Source organism: Canis aureus, chromosome 11 (assembly GCF_053574225.1).
Source record: "Canis aureus isolate CA01 chromosome 11, VMU_Caureus_v.1.0, whole genome shotgun sequence".
NCBI classification, from domain to species: Eukaryota; Metazoa; Chordata; class Mammalia; order Carnivora; family Canidae; genus Canis; species Canis aureus.
This window is the reverse complement of record NC_135621.1, coordinates 8,438,431-8,462,942: the sequence shown is the minus strand read 5'-3', so window position 1 is coordinate 8,462,942 and position 24,512 is coordinate 8,438,431. Positions and strand designations below refer to the sequence as shown.

The following is a 24,512-nucleotide window of genomic DNA, read 5'->3' as shown; positions in this document are numbered from 1 at the left end:
GCAGAATTATCTGCGGGAACACTCTGCAAATATACAATATTACTGCATCTGTGTGTGGGTATGGGGGATGTAATTAATAAGCAATTCACTGGTAGGGAGAAACTGGTGGTGGTGTCTATTGGGCATTTGAGAACCAATAATTGTTGATGAAAAAGGAACATTTAAAAATATGTATTAAGTGATTGATTTGGGTTAATTTGGGACAGGATTTTTAAAGTGTAAAAGTAATTGTGAAGGAAATCAGTGAAATTCTTTGGTTAAATATATACTCGCTCTACATACAGAATTTCTATCATCATCAAAGGAGTCTTACATCATAAATAAGGGAAGGGTGTGGTTTTTAAAGGGAGGAAAAAACTCAAATAGACTTAATAAGATCCAGTATCCTCCTACACTTACTACAGTTCTTAAAATGGACAACAAACACAACCTTAATCTATTATCTAATTAATCAAATTAAGTTTAAGTTTTCCAGACTCAAAAACCTGCATTTTTGCAATGCAATTTGATACTTGAAGCTTTAAATTATAGCTTCAGAGTTTGATTTTACCACTAAGGCATAATTAGAGCCATCTAGGAAGCAATTGAGCCTAATCTTTCACTCCAAATATCAGATTAGGCTCCTTTAAAACTGACGTAATGGGAATCCCTGGGTGGTTCAGCGGTTTAGTGCCTGCCTTCGGCCCAAGGCGTGATCCTGGAGACCCAGGATCGAGTCCCATGTCAGGCTCCGTGCATGGAGCCTGCTTCTCCCTCTGCCTGTGTCTGTGCCTCTCTCTCTCTGTGTGTCTCTCATGAATAAAAAAATAAAATCTTTACAATAAAATAAAATAAAACTGACGTAATCTGGGCCCTTATGGACTTTCACACTGGAAGCTACACTTGTATTTAGAGTAAGCCCAGGGCAGAGCCATCTGGGAGGTACAGAAACAGTCACTGTATCTCTGTCCTCTCCCACCCTGTGGCCCCCTTTACCACTCAGTGCCGTTTACCAACACTTGGAATCATGAGTAACACAGGACAATACATATGAGAGAATGAACCTTTATTACAACTTGACCTCAGCCAATTGGAAGAAAAATGTGAAGACTATCATAGAAGAGTTATTTCCTTTAAGTCCTCAGGACAGACTAAACAGGTTGAATCACACAAATTGTGTAATCCTACTTCATGCACAGACATTTTAAGAATACTGTTCTAACTCAGTTTTTAATTAAATTATCATGAATGAAACAATATATACGGCCCATAGCATGTCAGCATCAAAAATGCTGAAGGTCATAGATTAAATGCCATTCTTTTTTCTTACTGTATATACTTTTATATCACATCTTTTTACACTGATTTGTATTCTAAATAAAAACAAAATGTTGGGATGCCTGGGTGGATCAGCGGTTGGACACCTGCCTTCAGTTGAGGTCGTGATCCCGGGATCTGGGATCCAGTCCCGCACCAGGCTCCCTGCATGGAGCCTGCTTCTCCCTCTGCCTATGTCTCTCTCTCTCTCTCTCTCTCTCTCTCTCTCCCCGTGCCTCTCATGAATAAATAAATAAATCTTTAAAAAAAATGTTGAGTGAATTAAATGTTTTTGTGTTCTAAATCTGAGAATAAATCTGATAGTAATATCATAATAATTGACAGTTATTAATAAATAGTATAAAATAATTATATATAGTATATATTATTAACATAAAATTATTATTATAACAAATTCACCAAGAATTAATATATTCCATTTTTGAAACTGTTTTTCAAATGTTATATATCTCCTAGTTTATTATGCTATATAGAAGAATTTTGATGTGTTTTCTTGAGGTGATTCTGGTTTCGAGGGATGTTGAAATTGCTTGCGATTGTATCTTGATAGTCCTTTACAGGAAAGAAATGGCTTGCCACATTACATTGAAATAACTAGTGTACTTATCCCCTAATTTTATGGTGTTTTGGCTTGAGTCTATAAATAAAAATATCAAATTTATTTGAAATAATTCTTTTACAATATAGTTTAATAATGAAAAAATTGGGGATCCCTGGGTGGCTCAGCGGTTGGGCGTCTGCCTTTGGCTCAGGGCATGATCCAAATTCATGAATCGAGTCCTGAGTCGGGCTCCCTGCATGGAGCCTGTTTCTCCCTCTGCCTATGTCTCTGCTTCTCTCTGTGTCTCTCATGAATAAATAAATAAAATATTTTTAAAATAATAATGAAAAAATTTCAATTTTGCTGATTTTGAAAAAAACAAAGTAAGATCTGTTTTATAGCTTGTAGCTATTGATAAGTTTATATTTCAGCACAAAACCATTCATGTTTATATTATTTGACTACAGCAAGAACAGGTAAAATTTTGTAACTGCTTTTTCAATAAATTATAATCATGAAAGCACATAATTTTTATTACAGTCTGCACTGACAACAAAAATAATTGAGTTAGCTGAGGTCTTGTGTGTTGTCTCAACCCAAAAATGTCATCTCTACTTGTTTCTAAAGTTGGTAAGACTGACTTCTGGGCCCAAAGATCAAGACTCTTCCCATTTACAAGTCTTTAAAATTGAAATTCTTTACCCTGTGGATTCATAAACTCAAATCACACTAACTTGCAACTTATGCTGTTACATTTCTTTTTCTTTTACAAGTTAAACCCTAATGGCATAGTCTAAAAGGCTTATTTTGGGTTTGGCTTAAACTCTAGAAGCAGTGAATGCCCAGAATGGAAGAAAGGGAATTTGAAGTCTCTATTTTAAAATACTGTTATTTTAAAACTGTTATTTTAAAAGACTTATAAATGCTTAAGAATAAACTGATTTCTGCCAAAGCATATTTCCATAAGATCCTATGAATCAGGTAAATTTGAAATAATAGCTCCATTGTATAGCAGAAGACACTCATAAAGAAATATGTCTTTACAAACATTATATGGTCTCATTCATTTGGGGAATATAAAAAATAGTGAAAGGGAATAAAGGGGGAAGGAGAAAAAATGAGTGGGAAATATCAGAAATGGAGACAGAACATGAGAGACTCCTAATTCTGGGAAACGAACTAGGGGTGGTGGAAAGGGAGGTGGGTAGGAAGTGGGGGTGACTGGGTGACGGGCACTGAGGCAGGCACTTGACGGGATGAGCAGTGGGTGTTATTCTATATGCTGGCAAATTGAACACCAATAAAAAATAAATTTATAAAAAAAAGAAATATATCTTAAAATTTTTTAATTCATTCATTCGTTTTCTACCTTTCTATCTTCTTAATCTTTAGAGTTGTGTTTCTTCCCTACTGCTTTTCAAGGTATGTCCTCTTCATCTTTACATCTTCATATAATAGATACTTTCTATAGTAGCTGCTTAATTAATGTAGATATTCTAAGTGTACATATATATTTGTATACAATAAATACACATAACTACAATAAATACCATCTACATTATACATATGGTAATCCACATGTTAAATATGTTAAACATTTAGGTGTTTAAAAGTGAAAAGCTTTAATTACAAGAAAGAGCCTTGTGTCGTGAAATAGTACTCTAAACGGGGAATCAGAAGTCTCAGTTTTTCTACCACTGATAGCTGATTCATCTTTGGAAAATCATTTTGATAAATCTGGACATCCTAAGTGATATCGTATTGGTTGAAAAAAAATGAATTTATAGATTCAAATCAAAACGTAAAAGGATCTTAATAGAAAGGCTTTGTCAGCACCACAATAAAGGGCACTTGTCCCTAGGTTAGTACCTATATCACCCTGTAGGAATTCAGCAGAACTTAAGTCAAAGTGTATATTTATTTCCCTGCTCAAAGCCTAGCTTCCATGGTTTACCAAAGTTTCCGTGTTTTGACCACAACTGCACCCCACAAACTTGTGGTCCCTAAGTATCCGCTGCCTATATGGATGCTTCAAACCATTAGTTTTCTGTGCTCACTCTTTGCTTTAGTATCCAAATAAAATGTTTCACTCTCATCGCACAAAATGTTTCACTCTCATTGCACACGCTGTACACTCTGTGCCTTTCTCTAGATCTAAGTGGAAGCCTGAGAATTATCATGAATCTCTGCTGCTGTTGAACTCCCAGTCCACAGCTCCTTAGTTTACTTCTCAGGACTCCTTTTTTCTTTACTCATTCCCCTCTCCACCTTTCTTCTAGCATCTTCCCTATAAGCGCTTGGCTGCCCTACATGATGGGGTTCCCCTGAAGGATGGGGTCAACATAGGACTTACAATATGCCTCAGAAGAGACAGTGATTCATATTCACTGTCCTGAAGTTCAATGACCTTTCCTTCTTTAATCATTCTTCCCTTTGGCACCTTGCTGGCTGCCATCTTGCTTAAGCCTCATCTCTCTACCAAGACCCCAAACCCCTATTTCCCCAACTGCTAGAAATGAAAATTTTTTCCATTTTAGTTTGTAGAACTATTTACATTTATTTGACTAAAGCACTCTTACTCAGACTATGCCTTTCCAGACAGTGCATTGTCTTTAAGGGGTTTTCTCAAGCAAAAGAGCTATTCTCATTCCTTAAGAAATGTTGTTTTTTTCTAGATCAAAGAGCTCAAACTATACTGAGCTTCTAAAATAACTTTTTTCTTCTTCACTACTTGTAACATAGGATGCATAAATAATTCAGACTGCCCTTTTTATACACTTGTGTAACTTTTGCACAATTGCTATTTCTTCTTGTCGAGTAGCCCTCTAGTCCCATAGGTGCACAGTTACAAGGTCATCTCAAAATATTGTACCAGATACTCATCTCATAGATTCTTAGAGGGAAGCCAACCTAGATGCTTGAGTTCTCTATTTCTTCCTGATTATTGCATGTGTATTTTTGTTCATGTGCAAATTCTATCACATTGTTTTCCACAGCAACCAAGCAATAAGCAACTACACCGGCTAATGTTTATATGTATATATCATATATACGTACATATAATACGTACTTCATATATGCTACGCAAAGTTAATAGGTTTTATTTTTTTAGCAGTTTTAGATGGATAGCAAAAATTGAGTGGAAGACGCAGAGATTTCCCATATACCTCTCCCCATATATTCACAGCCTCTTCCATTATCAACATCCCTTTTGTTACAATTGATGAACCTACATTGACACATCATTATCACGCAGAGTCCATTGTTTACATTAGAGTAAACACTGCACTCTCGGTCTAGTAAATTCTGTGGCTTTGGAAAAATGTAAAATGATATGTATCCATCATCATAGTATCATACAGAGTAGTTCCACTGCCCTAAAGACCCTCTGTGCTCTCTGCTATTCATCCAGCCTCCCCTTCCAGCCCCTGGAAACCACTGATCATTTTACTATCTTTATAGTTCTGTGTGTTATATTTTAATATCCTCTGTGCCCTTAATGCCCTCGCCTAGATCGTTGCTTCAGTTCGCTCAATTATTCTTTTCTTATAAAAACAATATCACATTGGGACGCCTGGGTGGCTCAGTGGTTGAGCGTCTGCCTTCAGCTCAGGGCGTGATCCTGGGGTCCCGAGATCGAGTCCCGCTTGGGGCTCCCTGCGTGGAGCCTGCTTCTCCCTCTGCCTGTGTCTCTGCCTCTCTCTGTGGGTCTCTCATGAATAAATAAATAAAATCTTTAAAACAAAAACAACACAGTATCACACAAAACAGATTCAAAAATGACTCTAAATTATTTTAAAACGAATGACAACAAACAAAAGTCTTGCCACAGTGAGTGCAGACATTTGTCAAAATCTCTGTTAGAGGAATTTATACCCTCTGCTCTTTCTTCTTTCTCTCCACCTTCTAGCTGCCTTAAATCATCTTCCATTTACCAATTTCTACTTTCAGCTATGGCTCAACTTTTAAGCACTAGACCAAATTGTCCAAATGAACAAAACTCTTCCACATTTGAATTTAAGTAACGCATCTTGCTCCTCAGGTCCTGTTGCCCATCAATGAGAAATCCGAGGCCCAGAATATGAAAAAAAATGTTTACTCTTAGGGAGGTCTTGAAAGCAGCAAAAAAAAAAAAAAAAAAAAAAAAAAGGCCTATAAACAGAGCCTTTAGGAATTCAAAGACTATATTTGGAGATAACAAAGAGCTCAGATAGCCTTCTTATCCAGCTCTACTTTTAAAGAAAACATAAAATGTTGTTTTGAGGGTATTTCAACTGATAGTTAGCTTTCAACTGCTTCATTTTGTAGAAACAACATTCACTAAGGCATCCAGATGATTTGCCCAACCCCTGATCAAAAACAGTGAAGAAGGGAATCCCTGGGTGGCTCAGCAGTTCAGCGCCTGCCTGTGGCCCAGGGCCTGATCCTGGAGACCTGGGATGGAGTCCTGTGTCGGGCTCCCAGCATGGAGCCTGCTTCTCCCTCTGCCTATGTCTCTGCATCTCTCTCTTTCATTCTCTCTCTCTTCTATCTCTCTCTCGAATAAATAAATAAAAAAAAAACCACAGTGAATAAATAATGGTTAAGATGCTTGGGATGGAAACAGGGACCCTAATGATAAAGACAGAAGAGGAAAGTCGACAATTTGCAAGTTTTCATAAATACGTATAAATATCCTTTTCCTCCCATTTCTATTTTAAGTTACAATATATCAGGTAAAATTCTGAAGGAATTCTAATAACAGTTTAGATGACTATAAAAATCAACCTCTGGGGATTTTTTTAAAGTGGTTTACTTGCCTAAGCAAAACTGGGAATTTCCTTAAGCAAATACATCAATTATTCAATAAAGAAAGGAATATATATATTTTAATCTTTAATATATATGAAGAAATCTTTAATATGTATGAAGAAATCTTTACTATATAGTCAAGGGGTGACGACATACATAGCGTGGGAATGAATGTTTTGAGTGAATGAGATACTGTTTGGTGTCAAACATGGGTTAAGTATGTCCGAGTTAATTGGTCCCCAAAGCATTTAGTGCCTCTCCTGTTTGTGTTATGGGAGTATGAAGCTGTCATTTCAAGACCTGCACTGACATCCCAAGAGATATTAAAAGTTCAGGATCTTAAGAAAATAAAATGCTAATATGATTTATAGTTTCATTAAGAAAAGGAGCTACTAACATTAGCTTTACCATTCCAATTCTATTAATGAACTTGTCTGTAGAAATTAGAAGTGTATGACCAGGTCAGTACTTCTATCGGTAAATGAATCATTAGGGAGGGTCTTAAGAATTTTTTTCTGATATTTTAGGTTTAATTGGGTGTTCTTTTTCTCTCTTACTCAGACACAGAAAATATATCTCTGAACATTTCAGAAAGAAGAGGGAAATGACTCCTCATCAGCTGTAACATCTTTTTGTTTTAAAGATTTTATTTATTTATTCATGAGAGACAGAGAGAGAAAGGCAGAGACATAGGCAGAGGCTGAGCCTGATGCAGAACTCAATCCCAGGACCCCGGGATCATGAGCCAAAGGCAGATGCTCAACCACTGAACCACCCAGGTGCCCCAGCTGTAACATCTTTGACCTTGGAAAAGGTCCCTATTTGTAGGCACCTTGCATATGCCTTTCCCATTTACCTGTCCAGGTTTGAGTTGAGTTGGGGGCAGGTTGCTGGAGTTTAAAACAAGTCTCTACATTAGAATATTTCATTTCTTAATCTGAGAACTCTTTCTCTTTCCTCGTAACTGGCATCGGGCATCGATGTCATCACATTATGCTGGCCTGTCTCATCCTATAATGCAGTCCTGCCTTGTACTCTTAGCTTCTGACACCCGTTGGCTCCAGCCCACCTGCACCTAAAGATCAACTCTTTCCATCTTGTCCTTTTATTTTTTTTCATCTTTTTTTTTCATCTTGTCCTTTTAACACTGACTCACAGAATTCTCATCAGCCCATCTGTCTCTGCATCCTTGTTTCTCAGACCAGTGCTTCTCAAACTTTTAGTGTAAATAACCTGGGGATCTTACTCAAATGTAGATTCTGATCCAGCAGATTCTGACTACTAGGGACTGGTTGTAAGATTCTAGATTTCCAACATCTCCCCAGGGATGGCAAGGCTGCTGGTCTGTGCACTACTCTTTGAGTTAGCAAGGCCTTATGGGGGTGGTGGGGCTTCTTTCTACATGGCAACGAGAAGTATCATGTAACCATTTTCAAGGTTTCATTCTAGATCAGTCCAGTATCTCGAGTACGTAGCCTCTGAAATGGTAAGCTAAAAATCAAATGATCTAGTCTGGTCAAATGGGAAATGGTTTCTGAGGTTCCTTACCCTGCTCCTAGGGATTTCCATTTGTAGCTACCAGATTCTAGATTGAGAATGCAGAAAAAGAGAATGGATCTGGAAACTCCACGCCTAGAATAAAAGTAATCTTAGAAAAAGAGGAGACTCCCAGGTGCCTGACTGGTTCAGTCAGAGGAGCATGTGATCTCACAGTTGTAAGTTTGAGCCCCATGTTGGGTGCAGAGTTTACTGAAAAATAAAGTCATTAGGGCAGCCCGGGTGGCTCAGCGGTTTAACGCTACCTTCAGCCCAGGGCCTGATCCTGGAGACCCGGGATCGAGTTCCACATCGGGCTCCCTGTATGGAGCCTGCTTCTCCCTCTGCCTGTGTCTCTGCCTCTCTCTCTCTCTCTCTCACATAAATAAATAAAATATTTTTTAAAAATATATAAAGTCATTAGAAAGAAAGAAAAGAAAAGAAAAGAAAAAAGAAAAGAAAAGAAAAAAAAGGAAAGAAAGAAAAGAAAAAGAGAGCACTTCATATTTCTGATAAAACAAGAAGAACACTGCCCTCCAGTATAGAAGATTTTCCTTACCTAACTACCCTGTGATCACAATCTATCTCATATAGGCTAATCCCCTAGGACCTTATGTTTTTAAGAAAGATACTGGAGTGTTAGATCTTTCCCCACAGGCAAGATGATTGAGCTGTCCTCCCAAAGCACCTGGGCGTAGTCATTTCATAGTAGCACCACTGATCCATTGAAAATGTTCTATCTGATAACCGCCCATCTTTACTATGTTTGTACTGTTTATTCTTTTCCATTCCATTTTTTCCTATTTTAACAATGTGATAACATATAATTTTAAAAATCAGATGATACAAAGATGTTGAAAAGTAATACAGTTTCCCAGGGATAAATACTTCCATACTTTCAAATGATATACTTATTTTTAAATTTGTAGATTTAAATAAATAAAGTTATTTATTGACTTTCTGTTATGGAGAGATTCAGCACACACACCCTTGATCCTTCCTCTTCCAGCTTCCCAATATAATTATACCAATATATTAGTTATTTCAATAATCAGTCTTATACCATTATGATGTAGGAAATAAGACTACAAAGTCAGAACTTATACAGAAGATGATAACTGTTTATAAGAACTCCATTGGAGAAGAAAGTATGGACATTATCATGAGCCAGCATCTGAGCACCTGCATTCCTAGGCTCCATAACACATATAAATTGCAGGCTTTTTTTTTTTTTTTTAACGTGAAGACAACCTAACACCCTAAGATCCCCTCCAAGCACTGGCTTATAGTAAGCAGAGCTGGAGAATCCAGCTAGGGAAAAGGAGACTTCTTAGTCCTCTAATTAGACCCTATCCTATAAATAATGAATTCAAAAAGACTTAAAAGAGGTGCTAAAGGTATATATCTGAATGAGGTCACAGCATTCGTCCAATAAAACACTTAGTATACACAGAAAGTCACAGTGCTCATCCAGGGAAGTAAAACATTAAGCATCTGCTTGATAATAAAAATTTGAACTTTTTTCTCCAATTATTGACAGGCAGCACTCATTCTTTACTTGAGAGTCTAATACCTTCATGAAATAGAATATAGACCTAGAGAAAAACTTAAAAATAACTATTATTTATTGCTCATTTTCTAAATCTGATAGATATTATCCTAAATATTACCCTCATAGTTTTATCCTTAATACTTAGGAAAAGCTTATTATTTAGATTAGGAAACAGAGATTCAGAGCAATGTGCCAAAGATCATAAAAGTACCAAATGAAGAGCAAGAATTTAAAACCAGGCTTACGTGACTTCTTGCTTGTACCAGTGACAATATCCTATTTCAGAGGAATGGGCAGTGTCCTATTAGTGTCTCTAGCTTCTCTTTATGTGTCATTTCCCTCTCTTCTACCACAAACGTGCTCAAATAAACAATTATGCAATTAATCACACCTCAATATAGGTCACCTTTCCAATGAAGTGTTAACATGTTAATAATTTTCCTTATGAATGAAATGGATGGTCTTTCCCCCTATTAAAATTATCTAAGGCCTTGGGGCACCTGGAAGGCTCAGTCGGTTGGACATCTGCCTTTGGCTCAGGTCATGATCTCGAGTCCTGGGATGGAACCCTGAGAAGGGCTCCCTGCTCAGTGGGGAGTCTGCTTCTCCCTCTGTCCCTCCCCCTGCTTGTGTGTGCTCTCTTTTTTTTCTCTTTTTCTCAAATAAAATCTTTTAAAAAAATTTAAGTTATCTAAGCTATTAGCAGACTAGATAAACTTTTATTTTTGTATTTCTGAAGTCATTCCACCCATGTATCAATCTAATCCCTGAACAGAGTTAAATAGAAATTTGACTCTATTGAGGAAGTTCCCCTGTTCTCAGAAGTTCTATAAAAACATTCCATGCCTCTTCATGTTTTAATATTGTTAACTGCAAATGCATGAAACACTGTCTTCATATAATGACAACATCCATTCACTTTATAAACATTGATTGACACTTAACCAGGATATTGGAGAGTTTTCTAGGCACTACAGGTCTATTAGTGAACAAGACAATGAGGAAGCAAAAGAAATGTGTCAAATGAAAATAAGTGCCATGAAGAAAAATGATACAAAGAGAATGGATAGTGAGCAACTAGGAGCACAGGGACCATTTATATGGCATGATGGGGAAAAGCTCTTGCATAAGATGTTATTTTAAGCAGAGAGGCCTAAAGACAAGGGAGAGAGTCTTGAGGACATCTAAAGGATGAACGTTGTAGGTAGAGAAAGCAACAGAGACAAAGTCATCCACACAAGAGAACCATCATCATCAAGGTGCAGGAGGCTATAGTGAGATGAGTGAGGTAGAGAGTAGCACAGGATTTGACCTCAGTAATGAAGCTGCAGAGACTTCACTGGAAACACTATCCTAGTCTGTCTCTCAAATGCTTTCCATTTCATACTAAATTTCCAAATAGAGACAGTCATTAAGACCAATGAGAATTACTATTATTACTATTGCTATTTAATGTTGCCCTAAAAGTCCTCAAAAAGCAATATGAACTACAAACAAAGGCACAAATATAGAAGATATAGGATTACCATAATTTACATGGAATGTGATTATGTAGTACAAAACCCAAAGAAACCCATTGCAAAGCTACTGAAATTAATACAAGACTATTAGACAAAAGCAGAGAGTATTTTTTATATGATCAGTGATCATAGAGACAATATACTGAAAAAAGAAACCCCTTCATAATATCTACTATCTGGAAATAAACAACACAAAATGTTGGAACCTCTATAAAATTATAAAGTTCTAATGAGATATATAAAAGAAAGTTTAAATCAACAAATGGAATATATGTTTGAATATCAAGACAGTAGAAGATACTGCTTTTCTTAGTGTATAGCTTTAATGGAATTCCAACAATAAAAATCACTTATAATATTTTTTGAGCCTTACCAAATGTTTGAGAGTTGTCCAGGGCCCATGAAAATGTTAACAGCACTCATACCTAGGGAATGGAAGAAGGGGAAAGCAAGAGTGAAGAAGAATATGGGTTTTCAGTTTTTCTTATTTATATTTCAATAATGTTTCCATTTTTTACAATATTATAATTTAAAAATTAACAAAAATACCTCCCTATCCTGACATTTATTTCAAGGCCACTGATAGAAGATAACAAATGTGAACCCTTACCAAAGCTCTGGAGTGAGGAGAATCTTTTAATTCTAGAAATATTACGAGAAAAACCATAAGGTAAAAAATGAATAGTTTTGACTGTAAGTAGCTCTAAATTTCCTTGTAGTGCCTTTAAAAAACAGCATATTAAGGCATATTTAAACATATTATGATCTCTAACTTTCATGTCTGGAATTTTTCTATGTAGCCCTGAAATATGCTAAGAAGACAGACAGAGCTAAGACCAAAGAGTATTTGTAAGAAACAGAAAAGCAACATCACGTATATGTCCCTTAGATCTGCTCAGAACAAACCTAAGGCCAAAAAATATTTACATAGTCCTGTGATTTCATCTGGTCATGTGGTTAAAAGGTACAGCTCATGGGGTATTAGGAGAAACAGCTATTTTTTAAACATGGAAAAGAAGTTTTACTTTTAGGCAGTGTCTTAACCTGTCTGGGCAGCTGTGATACTACCACCGAGTTAATAGCTTATAAACGAGAAATTTCTTATAATTCTGGGTCAAGGCACCTGCAGGTTCAGTGTGTTGGTGGCAACCCACTTCCTGAATCACAGATTGCTGTTTTGCTATAGCTTCACATGATGGAACGGGCAAGGGATTTCTCTGGGGCCTCTTTCAAAAGAGCACTAATCTCATTCAAGAGACTCCATTCTCATAATCTGATCACCTCCCAAAGGTCCCACTTCCAAATATCATCACTTTGGGGATTAGGTTTTGACCAACAAATTCTGGGGGAACATAAACAGTTCAGTTAAAAGACAAACATATTCTGTTAAAATCCATACCTAAAATTATATTTAGCTGTTACCTATTTACCTATGCTATCCTCTCAAATCTGATGGGCTATGAAGCTGCACTGTAGTCTGAATGACAGCCTTGCATTAGAAGGTTCTTTGAGTCTATCCAGAAAATTAAAGGTACATGAGCCAGACCTCATCTAAAACTGAAATCTAATTTACTTAAATAAAAACAGTTGTACTGGCAAAAGAACCTTTATCTTTCTGCTTGTTTTCAACATAACTGCACATTGAGAAAATATTTTTTTATGATCTTAGCATTTTTAAGTAGGGTCCATCTGAAGGTAATATATGAAATAAGAATTCAAAATGTAGCTGACTGAGGTGGGCACTTGACGGGATGAGCACTGTGTGTTATTCTGTATGTTGGCAAATTGAACACCAATAAAAAATAAATTTATTTTAAAAAGTAGCTGAAATTTTTTAATTTGAGGGCATTTAAATATTATATCGCATGTATTTTTAGAGTGTTTAAATTTGAACTTTTCCTTTGAATAACATAAACTTTTTCCTATAAAAATTATTTCTAAATACAATTTTATAGAATTCATTTGACATTTGGCAATTTTCCCCCAAAAAATGTTCAGGCCTCGGCTGTCGGATCAGACTCCCTGGCCATTAACCAATCCCACCCCAGGCCTGGCACAAATTGAACATGTCCCAAATGACATTGTGATTTGGGTTTTACCCCAACAGGAGCCAGATCCACTGCATCTAGGCTATATCTTCTGGCCTTGTGTCTACCTATATCAAGCCTAAATTGATTTTGAACTTCTATAATGTTGTTTTGAGATTTTTTTCCTCAGGTCTGCCTCATCATTAGACCAGAGGTTATCAACATTATATACACATTTAGATCATCTGGGGACCTACAAAAAGTAATACACTCCACTCTAAAACAGAATGATGTCAGAATCTCAGAAGAGGAGCCTGGGCATTGATATCTTTGGGAACTTCAAATATAAAACCCAGGGCTGAAAAACAAGTGCCCCAGACTATGAGATCCTCAAGAACTGAAGCTCTCAGAGTCGTCATTTATTAAGCACTGCCAGCCCCCTGGCCTGGAATAGGCTCTAAATAATGACTGGTTAATAAATGAACGAATCAATCAATAGAGTGGTTAATAGACTGACCACTAAGAGAAGATCAAATGAATGTGTAATATTTCCCTCTTTCCAACCTTCAGTCTTGAAGGAAGCAGAGTGATCTTTCTTCCCTCCTGTATAATAACCTGGCTGGGAAATGATCCTAATGAGATTTTGCATTTACTCTGATGTCTTACAGTCTTGAATTGCCAAAATGTTAGAAGTCGGAAGTCGGAAATGTGGTTTCCTCCCAACCATCTGCTTGGCATTTTTCTAAGGCTCCCTAGATCTCTTACATGTCTCTCTCTCCAGGTAGAAGTCACCAGCACTTCCCAACACTGCTACTGCTGCCAGCCTTTATTGCTTCCCTGCTTTGAATTGGACCAGTCAGAGGCTCAATATTTCCACATAGCACAGTAGCTATTTGTGGAGAAAGTTAACTTCGTGGGTACCCAGACTGCTGCCTCAGGACCCAAGATCCCAAGATCAGGTTCATTTCTCTTGGGTATATACTGTATGTGGGATTTCTTTATATCATAGAGTGGAGGTATCTTAGCTTTTCTAGATACTACTATACAGGTTTCCAAAGTGGTTATACCAATTTATGCTCTCTCAGCAAAAGTATGGGAATTTCATTTGCTTTGCATCCTCTCCAACACTTGGTCCTATAAATTTCAATCTCATCCTCTTTCCTCCCCCTTCTCTCTCCCTTTTGTTAACTGATTTGAGGGATCCCTGGGTGGCGCAGCGGTTTGGCGCCTGCCTTTGGCCCAGGGCGCGATCCTGGAGACCCGGGATCGAATCCCACATCGGGTTCCCGGTGCATGGAGCCTGCTTCTCCCTCGGCCTATGTCTCTGCCTCTCTCTCTCTCTCTCTCTCTCTCTCTCTCTGTGACTATCATAAATTAAAAAAAAATAAAAATAAAATAACTGATTTGAAAAAACATTATTCAGTTTCCATGGTCTGGATGTGATCTCTGGAATTAATACATATAAATAAAACATTGACTGTGGCATTAAATAGTGTAATATGTGGACATACAAACAGGCATGTGATATCTAGGCAATATGGTAAATTACAAAAGAAAAGCTTATAGAGGAAATGTAGAAAGCACAAGGAGGGGGCATGAAATCAATCATCACAGATAATTTTCTAGATTATTTGAATTGTGCTAAGCATAAGATAGAATTTTATCAAATTCTGTGTTTTTTTTCCTGAAGACCAAACCAACTCCAACCCACACTTCCATCATAAAAAAGTGGAGGTTACATGTGATAGTAATGGGTGGAAAGAATCACCGATGGGACAATATCCTTTACCTTTACCTGAACTACACTTGTAAACTTTCCATCTAGCCCAGAATGCAGACAAAGACTTCAGTAATACAATTATAAATTGATAGGAGGAAAAATATTTAATTAAACATTTCATTCTCTCTATTCAACCCTCACCCAACAAGTCCACTGATGATTTTTCAAGTTTAGTAGAGACTGCCACCAGCTGTTATAGCAGGTACTAGAACAGAAGATAAACTCTGGGGATAGGCAGAGAAGAGATTATGCCAGAGAAAACCCAGAGAGGAAATATCCAACCAATGCAATTCAATTTTCCAAGCCAAGTGCATTTCTGACTTGTTCTGTTTCACACCCTCTACCCCCCCAAAAAATGTGTTCTAGATGACAGCCTTGTAAAGAGAGTGTGAAAATGAGCTTGGCTCTCCCATGATATCCATATGTCATCAGCCCTAGGATATAGCAAGGTCGGTATAGAGGAAACCCCTTTCTCTCTCTTGGGTTGGATCTAAGCACTCAGATGTTGGATTTCTGCTGGCCTACCCACAGGGATCTCAAAGTTCTCCTTTGTCCTCTTCTTTGACATCAGATGCAGAGCTCTCCCATTTACATAAGGTCTCTTGTCTTCCCACACTTAGCATCTTCCTTTCATAATCCAGACTGTCTGCTGCTCAAATACTGGTCTACAAAAGTACACTTTTAGTCAAATATTTACAATTCCCTTTAGGCTCTCAAATTAGCCTGAAATTTGGCATTCCATGTCCTTGAAATCAAGAAACCAAGATTAATAAAGAATAAGATACTGACTGTGAGCCTAAAGTGAGTCCAGCAGAATCTTAGAGAAGAGATTTTCATCTTTACCTTTTAGGAAAGAATATTGATAATATTGTCCTAGACACAAAAGGTAGGATCAAAAACAGTTGCCTAGGCCAGTTAAAAAGTCTATTCTAGATGAGAAAACTACTTAAAAACCAGTTTGTTGGGACACCTGGATGGCTCAGTGGTTGAGCATCTGCTTTTGGCTCAGGTCATGATCCTGGGGTCCTAGGATTGAGTCCCACATCGGACTCCCTACAGGGAACCTGCTTCTCCCTCTGACTGTGTCTCTGTGTGTGTGTGTGTGTGTGTGTGTGTGTGTGTGTGTCTATCATGAATAAATAAATAAAATCTTTTTAAAAAAAAAAACTAACCGGTTTGTTTGAAATGCACTGTGGATATCATTATGCATGACCCTGACCCTATACATTCATTATGAATGATAAAAACAAATTTTCAGTATCTTTAGCAAAACTTTCTCCATACCTAGGAAAGCTTTGCCTGCTCACAATCCCACAAGCTCATGTTATTTGTTATGTGATGGATTTAACCAGTGATGCTCCTGCTTCCCCAGGTTTTCTAAGACAAATATCATCCTCTAGGATCCCTGGTGTTGCATTCTGTGTTGTACCTCTTACTTTGCCCTTTCTTTTCATACCAGCTGCAAGCAGTCGTCCAGCTCTGCAAACTACCAGTCCCGTGTTTTTGCAGGTGTTTTCCTTCCTTCCTACATCACTGCCAACACCTAAACAAGCCTTCTCGCAGCTCTTTACTAGAGAACACAAATAATCCTGAACTCGGACCTGAAGAGGCATCAACTTTTCTCTGTATGATGTTGGCCCAGTCACTATCATTCCCAAATTCCCTCACCTTTAATATGAGATTAATAATACATGCTCATGGTATTAATAGGCTTGGAATCAAATATTTACATTTCTAAGAAATCACCCACATAGCCTCTTTCACAGAATAATAGTATACACACAGCAAGCTCTATTACTTGTGCTCTTCTTACATCAGCTTCGTCTTCCTGTTTCTCCTATCTTCCTTTCCTAATCCAGGCCGCCCACTGCTCAAAAACCTCATATTCCAAAAATATTCCTGTAATTATATTGCTTTGCAGCTCACAAATTTGCAATGACTCTCTCTGACTCCCAAGTTAAGCCCTAATTATCTCCACGGCATTGAATGCCCTTCAACTCAGCGACCTGGAATTAGCACAGATGAATAAAACATTGACGTGACTTTAAAACTAGAGGAATTAAAAAATAAATAAATAAATAAAACTAGAGGAATTACATGGGTATACGAGCAAAAACTGTAATATTCATGTAATAGGGTAAACTATGAGGCAAGAATATAGAGGGAAGCCCAAACAGGATGCATGGAGTCAAACATGGAAGAGTCAAATATTAAAGAAGCATTCTGGAAGCCATAGGACTAAACTTGAGTTGTGAAGGGTGAGCAAAAATTAACAAAATAAAGACAGGTAAGAAGGACAGTCAACTAGTCACAGTCTGTTCAAACTCAGTTCTAGTTCTCAATATGAGAAAATATTCACTAATTATATCCTACATTCCTAGAACACTCTAGCTAATGTTCTTTCTTATTTCAATCCCATGGTTTACACATCCAAGCCCAAGAGTCACGTCACCATAGTTTTCTCAGGCTAAATGCTCTTTGCCTTGACCTCTCCTTTACTCTGATGGCCATCCGTGCTTAGGGGCAGCATATGTTCATGTGGTCTTAGGCTGGCCTATAGACGGTCACAGGCTAGCTTTCCAGTTGTTTCACATTATTAAAACAAGTCTCCTTTATGCATTGTTTTAAGTCATTGGTTTATTAAATGTTTCTTTGACCATATGGAGAAGAGACAGATAAAAAGTCTTTGAGGTTCTTGTGCAAAAGAAAGGAAGAAAGAGGAGGAAAATATTTTATATAACTTGGAAAATTATAATGCTGTTATCCATAACAACCATTAGCATACAATGTCTGGGGATTAAAAGTTACATTCCACAGGAGGTAACATTAAATTTTAGAAGTCTACATATTTCCAAAAGTTTTATTTTATATATATATATTTTTTTAGATTTTTTAATTTATTTATTAGAGACACAGAGAGAGAAAGATACAGGCAAAGGGAGAAGCAGGTTCCATGCCTGACGTGGGACTCGATCCCGGGTCTCCAGGATCACGCCCTAGGCTGAAGGTGGCGCTAAACCGCTAAGCCACCGGGGCTGCCCCAAAAGTTTTATTTTTTTACATAGACAGCCTTGCAAAGACATTTTCGTGATTAGTTAATAAGGCTGAAGACTTTATTATTAGAATAAAACTAAATGAAAAAAAAAGAATAAAACTAAATGGCACTCCCATTGTACCAACAGTCTCTTCTGTCCACCTTACTATCTGCAGTTCCCTTCACTAAGAACTAGTCTTATAGTTCTGAGTCAGGACTAAGGAAAAGCTACCACTTAGTAAAGATAAGAAAATAACATAAATCAATCTAATGATAGAGCAAGACCATACCAGAGTTCATTTTTCATTCTTGCATTTTAAAGCAGTGCTGGGCTTGCCTGGCTGTGTATTGAATGAAGAAATTAAGACAAAAACCCAACTCAAAAAAATGCAATTTCCATTCCTTAGGAAAATTTCGTTATCAAGGCTGGACTTAAGAGAATAGTCCCCAGCTGTCATCTTCACAGGGTAGCAGAATAAAGCCTTGTGCACATAACAGGCCGAGTCCCTCCATCTCAGGAAAGATGGCCCCTCCACCTGGTCTGTCCATTGAGTCTTGGCCACTGAGAAATAAGGGATGCGTTTGTGACTTTCTAGAAACGATAAGGGAAATGAAGGAGCAGAAACTCTGTCCTGTGCGATCTCTTGCTTCCCATTTTCAAATTTAGTTGTTTAATAACATCATGCTTGGAGCCACCCTAGACACCTTCAGACCATTGGTCCCCTAGGGCCAAGAGAATGCAGGGACACCAGTCTAGACCTCTGAAAACCGGTGAGTACTCAAACCACTCCTGGCGCGGCCTACCTCCGGACATCATGTGATGTGAGAAAGGTAAAATTCTCCTCTCTTAGCTTAAGCAATTACATATTGAGGGTCTTTCACTTACTATGCATTGGTCAAATGTACTTGTACTTGACAAATCCGATTTTTATGAGAAAATAATTTTTGCACTTTTATTAGAATTATTCACAAATGTGAGCACTGAGTAATGTATAGAACTGTTGAATCATTATATTGTATACCTGGAACTAATATAACACTGCATGTGAATTATACTTAAATTTTAAAAATAAATTAAAGAAAAAGAATTGTTCACAAATATGAATGGCCATGCATTATCAAGTGTAGGGTCTGACCTAGACAATAGTGTCAATTAATGGAGCGTGTTTTGGCTCACCCTTTGCCTCTCAGAAATCTTACTCCCAGGTACCTCAACTATGATACACTCCTGGGGCTTCCATCCCAAACAGTACATGGGGCATTAGCCAGCAAATTTCTCCATGAACATTGTGGCATATGCTAGACTCATATACCACAATAATGATAAAGCAATAAGAGTAACCTGTACTGAAATTTTCCAGGTATCAAGCACATACGTGCACTGTCTCATTTCACTCTCTTAGCAACCATACAAGGTGGGCACCATAATTAGCTGCTCTTGGTGATGAAAAAAAAAGTGAGGATTTAGAACAATAAAGAACTTTCCTAAAATCTCACAGACAGTCACTGGTATAGCAGAGAATGAAATGCAGGTCAGCCTTACACCAAGTTCATAATCCCACCACTATGGAGTATCACCTCTATCTGAGATAGAATGTGGATCTTTCTGTCAGGGGAATTCCTAGTCTACACCAATTACTCTGTTGATTGAATCAGTGCAAAATGATTTACAGGTTTATCTTCTGGTAATTAACAATTTGCTTATATTCTATTCACTGTGACATTTTCCTTTTACACTAAGATTTTTCCAAGCCTTAGAAATAAATCTACACAGTGAAGTTTAGGAAGGGAAATATATATATACACATATATAAAATAAAAATAAAAATAATAAAATATATATAAATGTATATATATTTCTTATTCATACTCCATTTTATTTTCTAAAGGATTTATGCCTGCTCAGATAAATCCATATACCACAAAAGAATTTTTTAATGATGGTGAAATCATTTCATAAATAGAATACAGCCGGGCGTGAGATCAGCCACAGGAACATGTCCCACGCCATCCTGTACGGTTGACGGAAGTGTGCCTCACTTTCTCAGTTTCCTGGCAAAGGGGGAATGTGATCAGTTACAAGAGGCATAATGTTCATAAGCCAAACCAAACCTGCCATTCCTGAGAACAGCTTGTCTTGACAGGGAGGACTGAGAAAATTATCTTCCAGCATCTTCCAAAACAGAAATAGTGCATCTGAGCACTGAGGGAGAAACACAACATATTTCAATACTCTAATGTTTTCTTCCCGAGTACTATGTTTTCAAAGAAAATCATGCCCAATTTCAAGTATTTACAAAAAATTGGACTTTGTAAATCATTTCACTAGTCTTAGAATAATTCCAATAAGGAATTTTGAAGTATATTTTGCTTGCAGGGTAAAATTTGAATCACTGATACATTCGTATTTGGGGGGAAAGTATAGATCTGGGTTAAATTTCGATATTCTGTGTTATGCAGTACTGACTTCCAGAGGAAAAAAATCACTACACTAGTTGTAATAACAGTGTGATGTTTCAGAGCTCACGTTTAGGTTAAGACAGAGCTAGGTTTAAATTTACTAATAGCAAGTATTTACTAATATTACTAATATTTTACTAATAGCATGATATTTGGATGAGTTCTTATTTCATCTTTCTGAATTTTGGTTCCTTGTTTATGTGTGGGTAGATAGATAAGTAAGTGACTAGGTGGGAAAATGAATGAATGGCTGGCTTATTACCATATAATCCAAGCTAATAAAATGCAGTGAAGAAGAGATAGGAAAGAACTATTCATTGTAACTACATTCCAGGGTATATTTTTAAGAAGTCTTGCCAGAGTAGAAAATAATAATTTTTATTTTTTATCTAAATCAGGTAAAGAAAAAAAAAGTTGGGGTGGAGTTTTGTGGTTCAAGGCAGACAAATCTAAGGTTATGAAAATAAATGAATGTTTTTTAAAGCAATCTGCACATTACTAACTAACTTAGCCTGTATAGTTCTCAATTCATCACAGCCCAATGGTTAATGAGGAAGGTTCTGGAATTTCTTCTCCCCGGACAATTTCAAAACTTTTTGCCATCAAGTAAATCCAGGAACACACATTAGTTTTTGTTCAGTTGGTTTCACAAGTTTGTTTTGTTCTTGCTATGTCCCTTTCTGAACCTATGATTTTGTAATCATATTTTAAAAAGTAAATCTGTGTCTACAGTTTACACAGTTATGAGGAGAGAGTGTTAGTGTTTGGCACTGTGATTACCAGTTAATTTTGTAAAGGCATGTGAAACATGATTTTTGCTGCCTGTGGGACTAATATATAACCTTGACTCAATTTCTTCGTTTCCACCTGAGCAATTTAAAGTGGTTTAATACCTCAGAATTTAATAAAATTTTAACTTTCTTCTAGGGCCTAGCTTTCAAAAGATGGCAGCACAATTATTTCAAGGTGGGCAGAGATGGAGACAATCCCATGTCACTTGTGATGAGTTTAAATTAGCTAATCACAACTGATTTTCCAACTAGCTGGAAAATTTGGAGCAACCCAGTACAAAGTTATCAGAGTTTTAACAAGGAACTAGAGGAAATTCCAAAGATGTAGAAGTCAGTTTCCTTTTTAAGATATTTATTACTTGTGCTGCTTTATTTTTAGAACATGATTAGGGCATTCAAGTTTAAAGGTGAATTGGATGAGGTAAAATAATTGCAATGAACTGCAGAGACTTTCTTAAGTCTCTTTCCACAGTTGATACCACTCTAGAAAAGTGGGCAGACTATTTTTTAAGTTAATAAACTGAAGAGGTTGCTATGACTGGCAACTTTTTTTTAAAGATTTTATTTATTCACGAGAGACACACAGAGAGAGGCAGAGACTCAGGCAGAGGGAGAAGCAGGTTCCATGCAAGGAGCTCCATGTGGGACTCGATCCCAGGACCCCAGAATCACGACCTGAGCCCAACGCAGATGCTCAACTGCTGAGCCAGCCAGGAATCTTGACTGGCAACTTTTAAAAGCAAACCTCAAAGGATATAATTCTTTCCATAAAGACAAGAAAATGTGTGTGCATGTTTCTGTGAGTGTGTGTGTGTGTGTGTGTGTGTGTGAGAGAGAGAGAGAGAGAGAGAGAGAGAGAGAGAGAGACGAGCACAGAGTACGAACATGTGTGTGTTGGTGAGAGGGGGAGATCATCCCTACCCATTCTTCCCTCTTTTCTGTAATCTTAGCAATCAGGAAGAAATACAGGATGTGATGGAAGCAACTTAGAGATTTTTTTTTAAGTTTTTTTTGTAATTTTTTATTTATTTATGATAGTCACAGAGAGAGAGAGAGAGGCAGAGACATAGGCAGAGGGAGAAGCAGGCTCCATGCACTGGGAGCCCGATGTGGGATTCGATCCCGGGTCTCCAGAATCGCGCCCTGGGCCAAAGGCGGGCGCCAAACCGCTGCGCCACCCAGGGATCCCCAACTTAGAGATATTTTTAAGAAAGTCTTAAAAATCTACAAGTAAGCCCCAATCTGCCATCTAGAAACCTCCCTCCTAGGGCTTCTCTAGTAAGGAGTAGCTTTTTCTGTTCAGCTGAGCACTTGCTGACCTATTCGATTATTCTTCTGATATCTTATTGGGATAGCTGACAAGCTATTTCCAAGTTTGTGCTGTGATTCATTGAGAGCATTTATCATGCCCTTAACTCCTCAGTTTGCCTCCAAATTATCCCTAGAAGTGTTTTACAGGCAAGAAAAGATTCCATTTAAGAAGCAAAGGGATGTAGCCGCAATGTTAAATAAAAAAGAAAGTTTGGGAATACTATGAACATTACAATTCCTACTCTACATTGTTCATACTTCTATACACACACACACACACACACAGAGAGAGAGAGAGAGAGCAAAAGAAATCCTGGGGAGGAAAAAACCACAACAGCATTTCCAAAACTTGTTCCATGGAAAACCAATTCTTCAGTATGCCAAATGGTGCTTTTCTTTCTTTTTTTTTTTAAAGTTGACTAAACATTATGAAATTTTCACATTTTTAAAAAAGTTAAACAGGTTTCTTTACTGCAGGGCTGTCTCAAGCTGCAATATGATTGCAAAACTCCTATAATAAAATATGTGGTTGTAGAGGGGTAACTCCAGTATCCATTAAAATAAAGAATTTTCTAGAATACAACCTAAGGTATGACACCAAGCTTCCAAGCTTCCACTCTAAGGGAAAACATCTTCTCATTTTTTTCTGGATTTCTCCCTACTCCCTGAGCTGGGGTAGAATTTTGGAATTTCAGGCAGTCTTAAGGCATGTGTGTAGGGATGGGATATGGCTGGTGTTGCTGAATGATGGGACCCAGCCTCACTCCCATCCCCAGGTCACTGATACACACCAGTTGACATTGAATTATGGATCACTGTTTTCTTTTGCTCCTCGAAGAATGCTTACAAGGCCCAGTTGAGGGCCAGGAATATTTCATAAAACTGTCCAAGTTTCCTCCTGCCAAGGTATGTCAAGAATCATTTCTCAGATCTTCTGACTCCCTTTCCATTTCCTCTGCCCAACTTGGGTAAATCCCTTTCTTAACTGGCCTGGAGGCAGAGGTTAGAAGGATAACCATAGAACCCGTACTCTCAGTGGAATCCTGGAAGCAGATCAGCTCATGAGAGCCCACTGGTAAATATTCAGGAATTTTGCAATCACATAGATTTGATGTTAGTAGCTTGATATTGGCCATGGTGGAAATATTTACACCATGGTAATCTACAAAAGCCACAAGGCAGGACTTCCTGTCCTCCTTCCATAGAGAGCTCATTGCTAAATATTTGTCTTCACTCCCCTGTACTCTTCTCCTTTCTTCTTCCCCCTTTGAGCTTCTGGCCAAACACTTAAAAGATGTGTAGACTCGTAATTTTTGTCCTACCTGATCCCCCACCATCACCAAGTCAGCAAAGTACAAAGTTGTTTCTTGCTTAAATCGGTGGAAGAAGAGAGTCTGGGTGGCTCAGTGTGTTAAGCATCAGCCTTCAGCTCATGTCATGATGCCAGAGTCCCCAATTCATTGAGCCCCATATCAGGCTCCCTCCTCAGCTGGGAGCCTGCTTCTCCCTCTCCCTCTGCCTGCCGCTCCCCCTGCATGTGGTGTCTCTCTCTCTCTCTCTCTGTCTTCTCTCTCTCCCCCCATCATAAATAGAAAAATCAATCAATATAAATAAATAAATAAATAATAAATAAATAAATAAATAAATAAATAAATAAATAAATAAAATCACTCTTCAAAAAATAGGTAAATAAATGGTAGAAGAAATGGGAGAAGAGGGAAAGATAGGAAAAACGATAAATACAAGTTACTACTTCCAGCTACATGGTAATTCCTGACTTTATCTGACCAAGGAGCCTAATTTTCTCAGAGAATGCTTTACTTTAGTAATTGATGGTGGGAGGGAGAGAATC

General features: G+C 37.6%; 1 long non-coding RNA gene across 1 annotated transcript in view; it reads right to left on the bottom strand.

Moving 5' to 3' along the window:
* Positions 1-24,512, bottom strand: part of LOC144322939 (uncharacterized) — a 125,225-nt gene that overhangs the window by 82,161 nt on the left and 18,552 nt on the right. Inside the window, exon 2 of the long non-coding RNA XR_013388522.1 lies at positions 11,631-11,682. This is a non-coding gene — a long non-coding RNA (uncharacterized LOC144322939). The remainder of the gene's footprint in view (positions 1-11,630; positions 11,683-24,512) is intronic.